The sequence below is a fragment of the Cyanistes caeruleus genome, chromosome Z (assembly GCF_971803275.1).
Source record: "Cyanistes caeruleus chromosome Z, bCyaCae1.hap1.1, whole genome shotgun sequence".
Taxonomy (NCBI): Eukaryota; Metazoa; Chordata; class Aves; order Passeriformes; family Paridae; genus Cyanistes; species Cyanistes caeruleus.
Window position 1 is genome coordinate 51,154,210 of NC_141732.1, and position 16,419 is coordinate 51,170,628.

Below are 16,419 nucleotides of genomic sequence, written 5' to 3' on the forward strand. Positions count from 1 at the left end.
CGTAGCGTTATCAGTGGAACTGGAAACCTTACAGCAATCACCCCAGCATTCTGCTGTACAGAAGCGGGAACGGGCAGGGGGGGCAAGAGGGGGAGGAGGGAGGGGAGGCGGCTCCAACGGGTCTCATTGCTGGGAGATACTTTGAGGGCAAAGTAAAAGTGCACCCTCGGGAGCAGCGCTCCGCTTCTGTCGCCACCGCCGTCTCAGATGCTACAGTATCAGGCGGAGAAGAAAAGAAAGGAATTTGGAGTTGATGTACACGCCGGAGCAGCAGTAAAAAAGATATAAGATATCGACACGCTCAGCTGCATCTTGTTAAAAGCTTCCTGCGGGTTGGCAGAATGAAATCTTTATTTAAAATACACAAACTATCGTCAGGGGAGGAACGGAAGGGAAAACACTAAAAGGGCCAAACGAGGAGTTTAACCCACCGGTATAAGGAAAAGAGGCGAAGAGATGAGATTGGTTTGGGGCGAACGGAAGAGGAGGGAGGGTGCCCTCCTCGCAGCCCAGCCACAGAAGCCACCTGGGGACTCGGTGTCTCCACTCAGCTTTGGAGACTTTCTCTTTGATGGTGATAACGATAGTTGCTCTGGTACGGGAAAGATACTTAGGAATACCAGAAGCAGAACGTGTGCTCCCATTTGGGTGTGAATGATAGAAAAACGTGCCTCGCCGCCACATTCACAGCAGCGCTCTCTTAAGTAGTGGTAACATTATTTTATTATCGCCAGCCGGTGGCTTTAAAAGGTGCATTATTTTAATACATTATTAATTATTTTCTCAGGGCGAGAGGAAGGTGGAGATTTAGCTTATCATTATTAATAGCGAGGAGCTGGCTCCTGTCGCACACGCCGGGGAGCGCGGTGGGAGGAGGCAGCGCCGGGGGAGGCGGGTGGCGGAGCGCGCCCCGGCACCGCGCTCCCTGCGCGGCTGCGGCGCAAACGCGCGGGGCTCGGCGCAGCCCCCGCCGCGCCCTCACCGGCCCCCAGCCCGGCCCCCGCACCCTCCGCGGGGCGGAAAGTTCCGCGGGCAGCGCCCGGCGCGGCACCTGGCGGCCGGCACCTCCCCGTGCCCAGTTCGGCGCGGGCGGCGTGGCTCCGCGGCCGCCAAAGTTGCGGCGGGGCCGGGGGGCTGCCGGCGCTGCCGGCCATCAAGTGGCTCGTTAAGGAAATGCAGGTGAGCGGCGGCGGGGGCTGCGCGGGGCCCCGCGGGGAGCGCGCCCCCCGCGCCGCCCTGGCAGCCCCTTCGGGCCGCTCGCCGCCCGCCTGCAGACGGCACTGCTTGCACCGAGAGCCGGCGGCCGCCGCACCCGCGGCGAGAGCCGCTCCAGCGCCCCCCGCCCCGCACTCTCACAGACACACACACGCACACACGCACACCCCCCACCCCTCCTCCCCACCCCTCGCTCGCTCCCTCTCTCCTCCCTCTCGTCGCTCTTTTCCTCCCTCCCTCTCTCTCTCTCTGCCGGCCTCATCGGAGAGAGTTGCAGGTACCTTACCTCTCACCTCCCCGCCAACCCCCCCCCCCCCCCCAGCCCCCCTCCCCCCGCAAATTTTAGGGCGCAGGGGCCCCGGGAAGCCTTTTCATTTATTTATTTATTTACGTATATTAAAATCACTGTTTTTAAAAAAAAAAAAAAAAAAATCTTTGGAAGAATGACTCTTGTCGGAGTCAGCTCTGAAAACAGGGTTACCCCCCAGGAGCTAGCGGCAGCGGCGCTGGATCCCATCAAAACAGAACTGCCTGATGTGGCATGTGCTTCTCTCTCTTTGCAGTTCCTTCTGGGCCTGTGTGGACTAGGGGCACAACGCGGCGCCTGACTGGCAGGAGGGGAAAGCGGAGACTCCTTCAGGTTTCCAAAGAGGTCCGAGTGGACAGCATTAGTAAGTAAATTCTCTGTGCTTGCTTACTGTCCCTGTGTTCTCGGGCTTGTCCAGACCTTTTCTTCGCATTCACACACAAACGTATGCTCTCACACACACACACACATCTTTATATATGCATACACATATATATATGTAATATATATACATGTGTGTGTATATATATGTACACACCCATGTGTGTATATACATATATATATATGTGCATGCATTTCTGTTTTCAGGTTACTGTTCTGGTCAGAGAGAAACTTGGCTGTGTTAACTTGGAACTGTTTTTAGTGGGAAGGTGCATTAAGTGGTTTCCTGTTTTTTTATGAGTGAAGAAAATTGAAGGTGAATACTTGTTTAAAGAAACTGAGTGTGGCAAGTATTGTATAATGTCGCACTTCAGTGCAGGTGTAGGGATGTGGTAGAATACAGACAAAATCTAAACAAAGAGATGCTCCCTCAGGAGGGGTCTGCAGAATGGTCTGACCTGCAAAGCAATGCCAGGTGACAGGACATTCAGTTTAATGTAAAATTTGCCTGACTTATAGATACTGAGAGTATTTCTGTCCACATTCAATTGTAAGTATTTTTAGCCCATATCTCGGAAGTTCTTAAATTTTTCATCAAGTTTTATATGTATAAAATATATGAATATTTTTTCTTCCAATGAGGATGACAGTTCCAGACAACAGCTTTGCTTTCAAAGGGCTTTTTTGGGGCATATTCGAAAGTGCTGATGGCACTGTTTTCAATAGGTGAGAAAGATCTAGGGGATACAAAAAGATAAACTCATTTAAAAGGGCGTCATGAGCAGTGGAACTGAGGTTTGCTGGCTGAGATGTAGAGTTAACAGAAGGTACGAAGATCATATAAATGTATGTCATGAGGTGTCTGCTGTTAGGTGTTGTTCAGCACTAAATATATCTGCATCTGGGAAAGAGAACTTTTTTGCAGGCATTATTTCTCTTGGGACAGTGGACCCATTATTGACATTTGCTGCATTTCTGCTGAAGGAAACAGCTAGTATTACTAGCTGAGGGTTAACTGTTTCCTAGGTAGAGAAAAGAAATAACAATGGCAGGTATGTCAATGAAAACGTTTGCTCATGTTTGCTAATATCTAAATAAAACCTCAGTGTTATGTCAGTAGAAATACAGTTGAGTCAGGTGTTTTGAATGTACTGGAAGGAATCAATAGCATTTCAGCATTTTTCCTCTATTCCGGCCAAATGGATTTGGATTTAAATGCTTCATGTGTTGTATCTATTGTAGGGACAATGTGGGTTTGAACTAGAATAAATTAAAATTATGTCTTTACGAATTCTTGACAAATTTGGGTTTTTTTAATAGTACAAATTCAGAATAATAAGTGGCTACAGTAAATAAACAACACAACTCAATTCTCTTATGTATTATGTCTTTACTCTTCACCTAATCAGAAAAAAATGTGCCGTTAGAAACCATTACACATGAACTTACAAATGCATTCTATTAAACTTCGAAATATGAAATTCATCTTGCACTTTCAGGTGTGATTTAAAATCAGCCACAACTAATAAATGTCACTGGGAGTGAAAGTTTGTCAGGGTCAAGTAAAATGCATTTCTTCATGAAGTGAAGAAATTAGTTTATGTCACAACAGTAAAGATAACTAGACAAAATTTATTTAGGAAATTAATGTGACACAAGGAGGAAAGACTAAATCTGCAGTAGCAGATGGATGACATTCAGAGTTGCTTTCAGGTATTCAGAATCTTAGAGCTAGGAAGGAATTAAAAAGCATAGGGTACAAGTTCTGAGACAGTGAATCAGGGTGACTTTCATACTGCATTACAGTAGTCTTTTGGCAATTGACATTTATTGGCAGGGAAAAATATCCCATGAACTAGTGAACTTTTAATTAAAGGATAACACATTTTCTGACTTAGTAAGGAATCCTGCTGTTACTGTTTTACTACTATGAATTTACCTTTCAACTCAAACCAAAATGCTTTCCCATTTTTTTTTTTTAATGACTTAGTAACATTTGACATGGCTCATTGCTGTATTGTACTCCCTGTGGACAGCACATTAAAATAATATACCCGGCTAATTTGCATGAACTGTTTTGAGACTGCATGCAGTGAAGTTTATTAGGCTAAGCTTTCAGTTCTGCTAGGTGGCCCTAAACATGCAATAATGTTGAATGTCTAACAATGTGTCTATTCTAAAAACAAAACATATATATATGTATATATATATATATTTATGACAAACCAGACAGGAACTATGTTGTCTAGTTTAGCTTGAATCTCTTCATACTCAATGGCTTTATTAGTTTGGAGCACAGTCTTCATAATTTGTCTTGGGGATTTTCTTTAATCTAGGATATGTCATGGCAGTACTCTAGAATCTACATGAAAATATACTCAAAACATACTCCACTTTTGCCATAATTACTGCTGTAGGAAATGACCTGGGTCAAATCATGGCAATTAAATGTGATACATATTGTATTTGATTATATATTCATGTACAGTCTTGAATTGTTGGCATAGGCAAATGTCGTATCGGATCAATCTGTTTCAGAAGAAACAGGAGAGGACTTTAAAAACACCTATTGCTGTGAAAACATTTAACTCATATAACAAAGTTGCATATGTCAGCAGTAATGTGGTTTATTATGCAATTGTTCTTGTTATTCAGATCAGATAGTGGTCTGATGAAATATATAAGCAGTCTACAGGGAATCAATGATTAATTCCTCTGACATGTGCATATTTAAGATTTCTAAATAATAAAATCCTAGATACCTGCATTAGTTTTCAGTAGACAAAATCAACTAACATTGTCAGTATTAATCACTTAATATACTGAGCTTCCACCAAACTTTGTGGTGATAAAGTATGATGAAAAAATTATGGCAATGTTTCCTTCTTTGTTCTTTGCTATATGTGGCTTTGCTGGAGAAACTGACAGTACACAAACAAACATGCTGCTTGATAGCACAAACTATTTTGCAATGGGGAATATGATTAATATCAAATAATACACTGATGCTTTATTCAGCTCAGTTTGTTTGTGCTCTTTTAAGAACTTACACAGCATTGATAACTTTTATGTATATATGAATGATAATTCTACAGATTTGAAGTGCTATAACTAGTCAGAGAAACAAAGATTCTTGTTGGCTTAATTGGAAAACAGGTGAGTTTAGCATTTAGGAAAAGGTCACTGATACTTTTAATCAGCCTAAAATTTGTTTAGTACAAAAACAGATTGGTACCTGAATCCCACAAAATTAGAGTAATCTCTATTGATTTACTATCACTTTAAAGACCTTGTAACCAGCAAATATAAATTTAATGGTGACATTTATGTGGATGTTTTATAATTTAGGGTTTTGCATTTTGATACCTGTACTCAAGGAAAGTAGTTTTTTTCCTTCTTTAGTAGCCATAAGGATTCTATGAGAATTGGCTCAGGAGGAGGAGCTGTTCAGAGTGTTCTTTAAGATAGGAAAAAAAAAAATAAAGTGAAAAGGCCATAGAAAGATCTCTGATTCAAAAGTATTTGGAGAATGCTTGTATATGTGGCATTTTATTTTGTTTAGTTTTCCACACATATGTTATAAGGTCATTAGTACTAGAAGTTTCTTAAAGAGCTTTTATGTTACCCCTTTTTCTTGTAGACTTTCCACCTTGCAGTTTTGCAGCTGTAATACTAGCAAACTCTGACAAAGTTATCAAGGGACTTTATGTCTCTATGACTTTATTAATGATAACATAATGATAGAAATAGGGTCACAACATATTGGCAAGAAGTGCAGTTGGACTATAAGTTTTTGGACATATTTGATTGTGATAAAAAATATTTAGCAGCAAACATGGATTTAAAATTCTAATAGGAAATAGGCAGTAGGCATGAATTAATTTTCAAATGAGAATTAAATATATTTGATAAAAAAGACTAAGAGAAGGAAACAGGCACACAGGCAAAAGGAATGCATATTGGGAGATTTTTAAATAATTTTTAATGCATTAGATGCTGTTTGATTTTCAGTTTATCCGTTCTAGTAGTTTCTTTGGTAAGATCTAGTATGAAACAATAGCAGAAAAGATAGCAATAAACAGAAAATTGCAACAAATTTACTACTTTTATGGTCAATACGAAGGCTGAATTGCTCATCTATTTTCATTAGTTGTCAATAGTTGCAGAAATGATTCTATTTATCTTACATTTATATTCTGTTAAATATGCTTTATTAAATGAAGACTTGTGCAAGAAATTGTATTCTTGATATTCTTTATTTCTGTAGTGGCAACTTTGTAAATACTTCTATAAAATGGTGGGGTTTTTTTCACTATATAAACTGAAGATCTAGTTGAATAAAATTTTTACTGTTTGGATACTGCAGAATCGGGTTTATAAATCAATTTTAAAAAATTTCTATCAGCAATACTGTGAAATTGATCAAAATACTAGTTTATTTTCAAGTTATGCTGAGTAAAGTCATGCTTTAAATGCCTTTAAAGTTCTTTGAAATCCTATTACACTTTCCAAATTATGTACTTAGACTGCATTGAAAAGTAAAATTAACATTTTGGAGATGTGCTTGGATAAAGAGAACTCTAGATGTGTATGTTTGCAATATGAAGAAGGCTCTGAATAGTCCGATGATTTTTCTGAGAATGCTGTGGGGGATTTGTTCCAGCTGTAAGCAGCATGAGCTCATATACTTGCTAATTAACAGATAGGTACATATGACAGGCCCAGTACTCTGCGTTGTATAAATATTTGGTTTAGAAAAATGTTTTTCTACATCAGGCAGTCCCATGTTTAAGTTTCATCTCATTGTGAAAAGCTACTTAAACTGAACTCTTCGTATGTTTCAGGATGGTTTCTCAAAAGGTAAGGTGATACTTTGATGCATATGGTTCATTCTGCTGTTGTTTTTTTTTTTAATTTAAAAAATAAGAGCTATACACAATGGCATTGAGGAAATCACTCTTTTTCCAGGATGCTGCTTTTTATTTGGTTTTAGATTACCTAGCTCATTTGCAAAGTCTGTGTAACAGTGCCCAGCAGTGAAATGTTAAACGCATATGCTTTTTGTTTGCAGTGAAAAGGTGGGCTGAGAGGAAGCTGCTTCAGCTGGGATGATTGTCTGTAAGCATAAAGAAGGACTCATGGTCTTAGTGGGAAGTGGCATTATTTAGTTCTTCTAGTTATTACAGAAACTGTGTGGGTAAGGTGAACTCACGTTTCCGGAGTGGTCCTCCCAGCTGGTGAGCTTCTCATAGGTGACAGCTCAATTGCTTTAAGATGATGATTGATTTAAGGTGACCAACCTGAATAAAGGTCCTCTGGTGGCAGCAGGTTGGAAGTGTACACCAATCTGTCTTCTGGGAACGGTAATTCTTAAGGGTACTGCAGCAGAAGTAACTGCATAAGAACAATTGCATCTACTCTAGTCTGAAAGTGAAGTGATTTTTAGACTCTCATGCAGCAGTTTAACAGTCAATGTGGGAGTATGTCAGGCAAAGTAAGTTTGCTCTAGCTTTGACGCATTCTTTCTTTGTCTCACCCCTACACACTTAAAATGTAGCCTTCATTGTGGTACAAGGCATAAAGTCTCACCAGACCCTGTACTACATAAACCAGCATTTAAAGTAGTTTGGTGTTCTCCTTGCTCTGCTTGTTCTTTTAGTCAAACATGTTTTTCTTCAGTCTTTCATAAAAAAGAAAAAAAAAGTTCTCTATACTGTAACTAGATCTAATACAAAATATTAAATTTTAGTATGTGGATTTTTTGTTTCCTAAGGAGTTAAATAAGATCACTAATTATACAAATTTTTAATCTGTGTTGAAGGACTTAATTCTAATCTTAAAGGAGAGTTTTATATTCAACTCCTGGTGAAGCACAACATACTTGAAATTCCTGCAGGTAAGGGACTGCAATGATGTAACTGTTACTTAGGTAGTTACAGAATTACGGGCAGTAACAAAAAGATAAACCAAAAACTATGTGTGAATTACCTTTCATTTGGGTAAAATGACATAAGGATATGTGATATCCCATCAATTTAACAATCAGAAAAAAATCTTTCAGGGTGGTGCATTTTCCCAGTTTTGAAAGATTTTCTTTTACATTAACAGCAAGGTGCTGTGATAATGTGAGGCAAAGCTCAAAGCATCAGCAGTTCTCAATGGAAAGGGTTCAAAGAGAATTCACATGCACTGTCCATGTCTTAGCAAGAGTTGCTTTCCCTTTCTTATTCCAGCTGAGGTTTGCCAGATGGCATTCTCAGGCTTCTTCAGGGAGATAGGAAGCCATAAAGAGTTTTGTCTTTATCAGAAAACATAACAGTATAAAATTACAGTTGATAATTTTCTCCATCTAGGTTTTCCTGAAGGAAGTGTGTGGTTTTTTGACTATTAATTATTGGGCAATTTGACCATGATATAAAAAAGTTACCATACTTAAGCATTAGTAATACCAACTCCCAAACTGTCATACAGCTAGGATATTAAAGCTCATAACATAAGAAGTTATTGAAACCTATTTTGATGATACCTTGAAACAAAAAATTTGTGTGATGGGAGAAATGTGCTGGGAGAGGGTTGATCCATGTTAAATCATTATTACTGAAATGTCCTACATTTGTTAGTAGAAGTATTTAAGAATATACCAGGAATTTTTCCTTGAGAGAAAATTTAGGTAACTTTTTTATATATTTGTAAATTTTTGAGAATTGTAGGTACTGATAAATCATAAAAGGGAGTTTCAAATAACTCATTTCCTATAACATTTAATGTAATTTGTGTACATACCATTCACAGAAAAATTCCTAATGGAAAGTCGTATTAATCATTGGTATTCCTTCACAAATAGAAATATGCTTAGCAAAGCTCATTAATTTCAAATTTGACATCACTAATTTTGGACTGGTATCACTAGCATACAAAGTAGAGTACTTAACAAAAAATAAGAAAAGAAATATAACTGTCACATTAATATAGTGTTAACCTGTGTTCCCCTTTGAATAATTTAGCCATTTCTTCAGTTTTATGCACAAATATTCTATGAAATTTTCATTTCTCCCTATGCATAAAATATATAATGGCTTTTTTACAAGATTTGTCCTAATCTTCCTTTCTCTTTTTTTTTTTTTTTCTTTTTATTTATTTTTTTTTTTCCTAAGAGTGCTGAGCAGCTAGATTTGAAAGGCTTCAAAAATTCATTTGCCTGTTTTTTCAGAGTGTAGGCTTTAGAGTGGGTTGGTTTGACTTCTCTTCTTCCATGTACACCCAGTGTCCTCTGACAATTCACTGAAGCAACAATCGGTTAATGAGGCTGGAAATTCTTTTGTCAAATGCATCAGCTGGAAAGTGTACAATGGATAGCAAAGCTTCAAGAGCAACCAAAAATTATCAAGGTCACCATACCTGGGTAACCAAATATTCTTAACCATGCTACCCATATCTGTGAAAGTCTTCTGCAAAGTTCTCAGTTATAATTGGATCAACAGCACACAATTGTTGTTACTTGGAGAAAAAGGGGAAATAATTAAAAAGGGAAATAGTTAAAATTAATATATTCTGCATTTGTAGAACAAAGTGCAATGGGCTTCCTGTGCAGTTTGTTTTCAATTTTTCATTCTAATGGAGAAAAGAGGAAACATAGTACAAAAATAATGCTAGTTGCTGGAGGCCATTTGATGGAATAAAGGGGTCAGGAAATGTGGTTCGAATTTTTTTCTTTTCTTTTATTTTTTTTTTTTTTTTAATTATTATTATTATTTTGTTGTGTTGTTGTTGCTATTTTTTTTCTGGGCAATCTGAATTAAGAAAAAAAATCTAGAATTAAAAAAATTCCTGAGAACCTTTCATACAGGTTGTGGTGCTCTCTTGACCTAATCAAAATGCATGATTTGTCCTATTTTAAAGCCTCTTTCATTTGAAAACCCCTTATAGGTTTTTGTTTATTTCTTTCTTTTCTATTCTAGGATTATTACAAAAAAGTGATATTTGTATTTGGTATAACAGTAATAATTGTTTTGCAGCATCTGTTTTTCATCATCAACTTTAGGTTTCCACAGGTTTTTCTAGGTGTGGAAATGCAGTCCCTGGATGTTCTCATTGTCATATTCTACATTAAATCATAAATTGAAAAGTATCCAAATGTATTTTTGCTCAGAATAATCTTTTTTCTTCTCAGCATGGAGGCCAGCCTTTGCGACTCTTTCCTGTCTTCCTAGTTTTTCCTACCCTTCCTTTTACAGAAGCCTGTAATTCAGGTATAGTGTCTAATTATTTTAAAATTATCTTACAATTTGGATTTCTTCTCTCCCTCACTGATCCCAAGCATAGTCACTCTTCTGGGGTAAGATATTTTTTTTAAGGGTGATATCCTCAACCTACTTACTTTGTGTTTTCTAGAACTGATAAAAATGGGAAAGAGAGCACTCCAGCTTATGTAAATATCAGATGTTTCCTAGTGTAGGCGAAGAGATAAAGAAGTATCTGGTAGAGTTCTGCTACAGAATCAATAAAGTGTACATTTGTGAATTTTGGGATGAGTTTAGGTGTGTCAGTATCTTTGAGAAACCCTGAAGTGCAGTTACAAGGTTACATCTCTTTTTCCCCCTCCACTGCTCTGACAGGTCTTGGTTGGCTTGAGAACTGAACAGGGAAGGAGGAGGAAGTACATGAATATTCATGTTCTGTTAATTTTATCAATCGTCAATGCTGAACAAATTAAAGAAGGCATGAATTGTGGCATTTATTTAACCAAGCATTTCTTGGTTACTTAAATTAGGCTTCATAAAAAAAAATCAAATTACAATTTATGTTTCATTGTATATTAAAAAAGAAAAAGAAAGGAATTGTTGGAAGATGCATAGGGAGGAAGGAAAGGAAGTGAGGGTGGAAAATGGATAACATGAATGGAAGAAACCCTCAGCAACAGTCATGTTATTTGGGTCTCTGGTGCAGTGTTGAGTCAGATGACACTGTCTTTAACCACTGGCTTTGAGTTTTAGTTGCCTAACCGTAGGTAGCTCATGTCTCTTAGATGTAGTTGCTCAGTGCTAGGTTACTGTTCTCTTGTACCAAATGCAGCCAGTCCCATACAGGTATTTCAGAAAACAAAAACTACATACAATTGCATGTTCATTTGCATTCAGAATTATGAATTGTGCACGTCTATATTCTGATGTTGTATCTAGAACTTTGCCTTTCCTCCTTGCCTTTCCCAAAGGCAAGGATTTTTTCATGTTATGCTAATTATATCTGATGCTAACAGAGCTCCCTTAATCAACACTTGTGCTTAGCTATCAGCATAATTAGATTAATTATATTTTGGAGACATCCTAGAAATCCTATCATGCATGTATGAATCTGCGCGTGTTGAAAGTGACATCCTTGTCTTCATATTCAGAAACAAGCTTGTATGTTGGATTTCATTTGCTTGTTTTTTTATAATTTTTTCCCCTTTTTGTCAGTGATATACAAACTGATGGAGTCCAAAATCTTATGCAGCTAATTATAGCCCATCCACAGAATCAACTTGTATGCTTCCCTGCTCTGACACTGTGCTGGTGCCTCTGAGACTAATGTGATGAACTGTGTAATGTCACACTGCCTTCTTTTATTTGCTGCTTTGGTAGGTCACCTTTTTCTGATTTTGGAAAGAAAGATGGACCTAGGGATCAGTGTAATATAATTATACTGAGGTGAGGTGTATTTTCTGTTTTTTATTATTGACATTTTGACCATTATGCAACTGGTAAAGATTACTATCAGTAATATTTTCTTTTGAGGTCAGGGTTATTGATTTTGGGGTAGGAGCAGAGTTGATAGGATAAATCTTACAGTGATAATATTATTTGTGTCTAACTTTTGACTGTATTTGGTTTGGACAGAAAGTTTGAGATACATGGATCTGCACTTACTGAAGTCACTTACATATTATGCTCATTAAATGATTGTTGAAAAAGACATTTAAGGGTCCAGCTTGGTAAGGAGAATTGCGACTGGCGCGCATGACAGATGACTCTTACAGGCAGATACCTCCATCTATCAAGGCTTTATAAAGACAATAGTATAGATCTTGTTTGTGAGCCAGAAACATTTTCCATAATCAGTAGATGAAATGATTTTCAGAAGTTATCCTTATAATCACAGAGAACAGAGAAGTTTCATGAGCAGAAAAAAGGATCCAAGAGAAACTTTGTATTGTTTCATCTAATTTCGTAAAAATATACAACCCTTATCCGTGTAGTGTGGTATCCCAGTTTTTGCAAACTTAACATCTGTCTGTGGTGTTTCACTGGCTTTCTGCACTTTAATAACTTGGGGAACAAAACAAAAATAAAATATGTCAATTTGAGATTTTCATGACTTAACCTCAGTCTGTGTTTCCAAAAGTATTACAGTATATTTTGTTGTCATTTATGTCTGATTCAAATAAAAGTTGCAAGGTGGCTACAACTTGGGGGATAATAAGGAAGATGAATAATGATTATGTTAATAATAATAATCATGGTTATGCCTTATGGTTGACAGGAAGACCACATTGTAAATTTGAGAGGAAGTAGATTTTATTTTCTTGCTTATTATTCAAGGATAAAATATAGAAACAGACTAAACAATATAATATTTTTTTTTGTTTTCTTTGCTATTAAATTGTGGTTTTAGGAGTGTTAAGAGGGAACTGAGATGTTACTTGTAAAATGTATTCATGTATGATACCTGAGAAGAAAAAGATGACTTACAAGCATAATTTGATTTTTATCCACTACGGCTCTGTAGGAATGATAACTTGTAAAATCTGAAAACAAGGTGTTTAAAATTTATATAGGTGTCTATTCCTTTTTTCAGGGGAAGAAAATCCAAAACTAAACCCACGAAAACCCAAGTGTGAGAGACACGTTCAGACATTATTAGAACAGTAACTAAGAAGTTTTAATTGGATTTTATTACCCTGCACATCACTCTGTATATCCCGATATCTCTTTACTTGCCCATAGAAGAGCTACTGTGTATTTCAAGCTGTAAATAAGAGAGGAGTTACAGAGAGTACCAGATATGGCAGTTTTATGAAGCAGAGGTAACCAATCAAGAAGAGTGTGGCACTGCTAGACTTATACTGCTTCTAACAAGAATTAGTTTGTACCTTCCATCAGTAAAGGTCTCACAAGGAAGGCAGTGGACAGGAATCTGGTGGAATTACTACAATTTCTTTCCTTTACCCCCTGGGACCAGGACTTAAGTCTTTGTCTCATCTCTTTACAAAGGTAGTTCCAGGAGGCCTTTTTTTAGCCCTTAGGAATATTGCAATGCATATTAAACTATAGATTGATTATAAAAATACAAATTAGTAAGATTGGTATATCCATGTAGCCACAGGCAAATCTTATTCCCAAACCTGCAATAAAAAAGGAAATTACTGTAATGCACACTTTGTGTAAATGCATGAAACAGAATTTCCCCAAAATATCAAATCGGAATGTTAATTTAACTTCAGAATAACTCTTATAAAGTGAGATGTAATTTTATGTGCTATTTATTTTCATGGTAGTATTTGAAAGCAAACATCTTTAGATTGTTAGAACTAGTGAAAATACATGGGAAATATATGGGAAATATCTATTATTGTAGTGATGCATATTTTAAAATGCATCTATTCAAGCCATTCCAGTAACTTGATATTTTTATATAATTTTAAGTACTAATTGTTCTTTTTTTTTTTTTTTTTTTTTTTTTAAGGTATATTTTCATGGTGATCAGCAGGTTTGTTTTTTTTGTTTGGAGAAGGTTATGATATGATTTTTAAATATGCTTCTGAGGAAAGACTTACACATAGTATTCTTCTCTTCCACTATGAAATGACTGGAAATATTTAAAAAAGTGGAAATTAAAGTATGTGTGCACTAGAAATGCACAGATCATTATTAAATGCAGCAAAATATTACATAAGTCAAATAGTTGCAGTGGAAGCACAGATGATATATAAAATAAGAAGAGTCAGCAATACTCAGATCCAAAGGTACATTTGTACATGCAAATATGAATCTTACAGAATAATGGCCTTCATGTTAATCAGAGGACAGCTGGGCCCAGCTGGCATTGTTAATAAAGCAAGAGTACTTTTTCATGTGCTTCTTCTTGGCAAGTTCATCACCAGCTAGAAAATGTAGGTAGTCAGTCAAAGCTGACACAGTTTGGGTGAGTGGTTTCCTCCTCTTTACAAAAGTAAATGGTTTATGTATTGTTAAGTCTGCAAACAGAAAGAGCAGAATCTACTAGTTACTACTACTAGTTAGAAGAAATAGCAATTCAAAATATTTTTGAAATTAGTCATTTTTTTGTATATCTTGAAGATGACAGTATGGTTGTACTTATATTGTAAATTGTTTTGTTTTCTGGCAGCATCTCGAATTTTTGCCTGGCTTGCTAACATAGGCTTAGTTATTTGACTATGTCTCAAGAAGTTAGACCTCTTTGTTATTTAGTAAGTTAAGCAAAAGTTTACTGTACATATATTTTCTTACACCAACTTACAATATTATAGGGAGTTCTATGTTGGCCTGAAATACTGTGGGACAGACAGTATCTTACATTTAGAATCTTTAGTCTAGAGACAACCTGAAAGATCATTAAGTCCAAACACCAGCCTAGTATCACCACCATGCACACCATTAAGCCATGTCCTCTAGGGCCATATCAGCATGGGTTTTTTAGAAAGCTTCCAGGGTTGATGAGTCTCCCTTTGGATATACTGTCCCACCTGCTTAATTTTAGTCCATAGAAAGAGTATAACCTTAACTATGAAAATCATTACCAGAAATCTCTAACAATGTTCAAATAGGATAACAGTTTCTTCTAATAAATTTAATTTTAGTGAAAAGTAGATGACCTAACAATGGTCTCTCTCTTATCTGAAGGAAATCTGGGGTTTTTTTTGTTGTTTTTTTTTTTTTTTTTCTGGTAGCTTGATAGGTGGGAACAGGTAATTTTTTCACTTCCTGGGTCTATGTCATAAAACACACTGGCTGCTTGTCGAATACAGAGACTATAAAATCAACATGATCTAAGGAGCCCTTGGGCTTTGCACTCAGCAGAAATGAGTAGCAAGCTCCAGGTCCTGCTGATGAAAAACCTTCAGTGATTCTGCATTATAATTAGATTCTTGGAAATGTGCTGGAATGATGATTAGGGAGAGTGAAAAATAACACAGATTTTTTTTTTTCTGTTAAAACAGATCAAGTGTTTTTTAATGCCTCTTATAAAAATGGAAATATTATTCTATGTTTGTAAGTGAATTCTTACATGATCATCAGCCAGTGTCATTGGAGAGCAATTCAGTTGGTTTTCAATTCAGTTTAGGATGCTGATTCTCCTTATAGGCTGCTAGTCATTCCCAAGGTGCATCAAATCATATTGTAAACACAATGGAAGTGAGGCCAAATGTGCTACAAACATGTCACTTTTATAGTAAGACTCTAAAAAAGAAGTTTTTGTGCTTTTGTGTCCTAGATTGTTACTATGAGACCTACAAATTATTTGATAGCTTGGGACCAAATTGATTCCAGGGCAAAAATTCCTTAAAAGACAAAGTCTTTACTTATACTTTTTTTCTAAATAAATAGATGATTACCTTCTTTTTGTTGTTGTTTTGCTCCATTATATATTTTTTTATTTTCATGGGTGTTGCCTATTTTTCACTTGTGCTGCTAAAATGCCTTGCTTAGAGAAAAGAGTTTATTGGACTTTAAAATATCACTCAGCTATTAGAAGTACTGAAGGCTTATGAATAATTTGCATTTAGTAGTTACCTTGGCCCATAATTTGGGAAACCAGATTCAATTAATTTATATACAGGAATTCTTACATTAATTAAGACTTCAGCTTAAGCAAAAGGTCCTAGGCTGTTTTCAAAGGTCACTTTAAAAAAAATATATTATGAAAAATGAAAGGCATGGAAAACGTGATTAAAATGGATTATTTTTTTTTCCTGTTGAGGTTGACATATGGTTTGAATTATAAATTATGAAAACTAGTATTATTTAAGTAATTTAGCCATGCTGTGCCGAGATCATGAAAGAGGAGTGTATATAATGTTTTTTTTCTTTTCCCTGACAACACAGAAGTAAAATCTTTATGTATTTACCTCTTTGAAGTGCAAATGGTAAAGTAAGGAAATGGCTTATTTCTTTTCATTGGGTGGCATGGATGTTTTTCTTCAAAAAAAACTTTGTCTTTCAGTATGAAGACATCAAACCTTGGATCCCTGGCACTGTGGTACTATGACAACTTCCATTCAGGGATCTGATCAGTTAAATAGGTCAAGATCAGAAAATTGTAAGGCACTTACTCAGTTTTTGCTGTTAGTCACTGAACTTAATGGCTATCAAATGGCTTAAGTAAAACAGTTGTTTATAATAAACACTGGTTAATTTCAAAATATTCTCAAACTGGAAAGAATTTTCCAGTCCCCCCCAAAAAAAATTAAAAAATCCTGTGCTACATTATCCTATAAATAAACAGTTTTAAATGGCAAG

At 36.6% G+C, this 16,419-nt stretch overlaps 1 protein-coding gene across 2 annotated transcripts in view; it reads left to right on the forward strand.

Annotated features, from left to right (window-relative positions):
* Positions 1–1,348: 1,348 nt before the first annotated feature.
* Positions 1,349–16,419, forward strand: part of PTPRD (protein tyrosine phosphatase receptor type D) — a 1,176,387-nt gene continuing 1,161,316 nt past the window's right edge. For both annotated transcript variants that reach the window (XM_086870058.1, XM_086870064.1), the window contains exons 1-2: positions 1,349–1,492; positions 1,779–1,886. The gene's annotated coding sequence lies outside the window, so the exon portion shown is untranslated. The remainder of the gene's footprint in view (positions 1,493–1,778; positions 1,887–16,419) is intronic.